The sequence below is a fragment of the Trichechus manatus genome, unplaced genomic scaffold (genome assembly GCF_000243295.1).
Source record: "Trichechus manatus latirostris isolate Lorelei unplaced genomic scaffold, TriManLat1.0 scaffold00289, whole genome shotgun sequence".
Taxonomy (NCBI): Eukaryota; Metazoa; Chordata; class Mammalia; order Sirenia; family Trichechidae; genus Trichechus; species Trichechus manatus.
In genome coordinates this window covers 913,523-917,113 of record NW_004444225.1, presented here as the reverse complement: position 1 = coordinate 917,113, position 3,591 = coordinate 913,523, and the positions used below count along the sequence as shown (strand labels likewise).

Below are 3,591 nucleotides of genomic sequence, written 5' to 3'. Positions count from 1 at the left end.
TCTATCCTCCTCCTCCTTCCCCAGACCTCTGTGTCTTTAATCTCCCAATCTTGCTCCTTTTAGGACTCTGACCAATCAGCTAAGCTATTTACCAATACCCAGAGAATCTCTCTCTGCAGGTAGGTGTAATTAGGTTCACTGTTTGAGCCTTTGCTACTAGGAAGGTTTTCCCTCACCACTACCTTGTATCGTCTTACTGAGCTTATAGGTCAGAGTCGAACTGCCCCAGGGGTTTCCAAGGCTCAATCTTTATGGAAGCGGACTGCCACATTTTCCTCCCTTGGAGCGGCTGGTGGGGTCAAACTGCTGACCTTTTGGTTAGCACCCGAGGGATTAACTACTGTGCCACCAGGGCTCCTTGACTTTCTTATAGCTTCTATCAAATCTAGGTGGCATATTGGCCATTTTCTTCAAATAGTGACAGCTCAGACCATGTATCCAAAAGTCCTCAGATAGTCTGGGCACTGTCTTTATTCTAACAAATAGCCATAGGTCCCTTTGGAGAAGGATTGGGAAAATTGCTATGTACTTGCTATGGTGGCATAGTGTACTTTCTGAAGGAGTGCCAGCCCGTTCTTTAATCAGTAGGCTTTGGGTTTGAGAATTGGCTCAGGTCTGGAAATTATCTCATCCCGAGGAACACTGTGATTTATTAGCCATTGCCACAGATCTTTGTGGGTCAGTGTTCTCTGATGCCATTTTGACCTTGTCGACTTATGGTAATTACATCTACATTGTCTTTGCTGGCTTATTATTCATCCCCATTGATACCAGGAAGCTCAGTTCCATAGTATCATCCCTACCATCAATCTTGGCTTATAGAGAACAGCCAGCACTGACTTTTTCAACCATGCTTATGTAAACCTCACAGATGCCTTTCTTATTTCTTTGGTGAAAGGAGTGTTTTCTGGCCTACTGGAGAGCATAATCAGCTGGTGGTTTCTCTGATGATGTTATATAATACATACATCCTAGCTTGGCCACCTTTCTGAGTCTGTGACTCCTTCCTCAATGCTCTTCGAAGACAGTTTTGCACACCATGTCATTTACCATAGACCACCATCTTTTCCTTTGCGTTCTGTTGTACGTAGGGTCTCTGTGAGTTGGAACTGACTCCACGACACCTAACAACAACAGCAACAGCATCATCTTTTCTCAGCTTCAAGGAGCTATTCTAGTAAGCTATTAGGACCAGTTCCAGGTGTCTTTGCCAGGATATTCCATCCTGAGTCATAAGAGATTGGATACAAAAATTTTCTTTACCCAAACTTATATTTCTCCTTTGAGTCAATACTATCAAGATTCATTCCCAGGCGTGTTCTCCTTTTTCCTGCCATTGTATGGTAGCCAGGTCCTGCAGTTCTTTGTTTTATGTTTTATCGTGCTTTAGGTGAAAGTTTACAGCTCTAATTAATTTCTCATTTAAAAATTTATACACATAAAAATATGGAATGCTTCAGTAATTTGCGTGTCATCCTTGTGCAGGGACCATGCTAATCCTCTCTGTATTGTTACAATTTTAGTTTATGTGCTGCCAAAGCGAGCACTCCTGCAGTTCTTTAATCAATAATCCCTTTCCTCCAGTATGAGGGATCCCGGCCTGGTTATGCTAACATTTGACCCTAGTTATTAGACTGGAAGCAATCAGGGGAGGCGAGGGGTATATTTTGAGGAGGCAAGCATGATCTTGTGAGGCATCTGTTACAGGTGAGGATTTTGCGTGATAGTCTCTGGATGCTGCAAACAGTTATCCTCACTTGCTAAGTGAAAGGTTAGAGGTTCCAGTCTACCCAAAGCTGCCTCAGAAGAAAGGCCTGGTGATCTACTTCTTAAAAACCCATAAAACCTGTTGTTGAGTTGATTCCTACTCATGGAGACCCTATGTGCTACAGAGTAGAACTGTGCTCCATAGGGTTTTCTTGATTATAATCTTTCCAGAAGCAAATAGCCAGGCTTTTCTTCTGTGGCAGCTCTGGGTGAGTTTGAACAGCCAATCTTTAGGTTAGGAGACAAGCACAAACAGTTTGTACCACACAGGAACTGTCTAAAAAATCAGCCATTGAAAACTCTATGAGCACAGTTCTACTCTGTCACGTATGGAGTTGTCATGAGTCGGAGTCCACTTGAGGGAAACTGGTTTAGCTAGTAGAAAAGAGAAGGCTACCATCTTTTAGTGGGGGGATTGGACAACTTCTGTTGGCTCAGAAAGTTTAGGGGAAACTGGTGGCTCAATTATCTCAACATCTAACCAGATGTCCGCATCCCGATTTTTTGAATCCCATTTCTTCTACCTGAGGGGCCTTCCCTAGGTTTGCTGGAATTCTGAATTCAGCCTTTCATTGTAACTGTTAATCTCATGTTAAGGTGCCTGTGCTGTTGGATATTCAGCAGTTGACCTTTTCAGCTGCAGGGGATAAGGTTCTCTAAATGCTATCGTTGAGGCCTTTCTTTCGGTTTCCACACTGTGCTTGGATTGGCTGACCTGAGCCTGTCAACTTTTTTTTTCCTTTAGTGCATCAATGACATTTAATAACAACTAACTAATCAACAAACCTCCAGTCCTTATAATTACTATTGTCCAATATCTGTCAATCTACTGATATTGCATAAACTGATGCATCCGATTCTACCTTAATCCCATCTCAACTCACCACAGTTGAGGGTCTTCACAATTTGTGATGCTACAGCTAACCATAAGTTGTCACTCCCCACAATTTACCACTGGCAATAGGGTCCTGGTTGCCATATGGAGGGCAAGATATCCAATTCTGAAATCTATCATAAGGATTTGCTTCCTAGGACCATTTCTGTTAGCAAATGTCTCCGTTTTGGTTTCCACAGAGGCATATTCTGAGATGAAGATTTGGTACAAGTAGTTATTTTGGGGTGATCTTAGAAAACCACAGTAAAGACTGCAGTACATATATATGCTGCACGTACAGTTTTATACCCCCTTCTCCTCACTTAGCATTATACAGTAAGTACTGCCAATGGGATGGATTGACACAATAGCCACAAAATGGACCCAGCCACACCAGCAGTCATGAAGATGGCGCAGCAGCTGTTTTGTTCTGTTATACTTAAGTCGCCATGAGTTGGAGCCGACGCAATGGCAACAACAACAACTGTCATATTACTTTAAATATTATTGAAAGCACATTTTTAGGTGCCATCAGGGGTTTCATGTTCACATTAGAAGGCAAGTTATACTCCTTTATTGACAATTTTTAGAAATTAAACAGCATTACAACATGTTGAAAAAATATATGACTCTGGATACATGTAGATATAATTTTGGATCTGGAAGCTTACAATGTGCTCAGTATGAAAAAAATGCAAAATGAAAACTGAAGTCTGGTTTTAACATGTATGGTAAGTGTCATTATTGAGGAGTGTTCGTTTTGACACCCGGCTACTGCTCCCTACTGCTCTCTTGCTGCTACAGAAATGCCAGCTGGGCCAGAGTACTCCTGATGGACAAATTGCTTCCTATCATGGGCCTCCATTGCCTGTGTGGAGTAGTACTTAAGAAATAATTGCTTTGGGGGATCTCAAGCACTCAGCCCGAATGAATTCTTCAGCGTCTTCTGA

The 3,591-nt window shown here is 42.2% G+C and overlaps 1 non-coding gene across 1 annotated transcript; it reads right to left on the bottom strand.

Moving 5' to 3' along the window:
* Positions 1-1,440: 1,440 nt before the first annotated feature.
* LOC111819172 (U6 spliceosomal RNA) lies at positions 1,441-1,547 on the bottom strand. Its single transcript, XR_002822924.1, has one exon. It is a non-coding gene; the product is annotated as a U6 spliceosomal RNA (small nuclear RNA).
* Between the last annotated feature and the right edge of the window lie 2,044 nt (positions 1,548-3,591).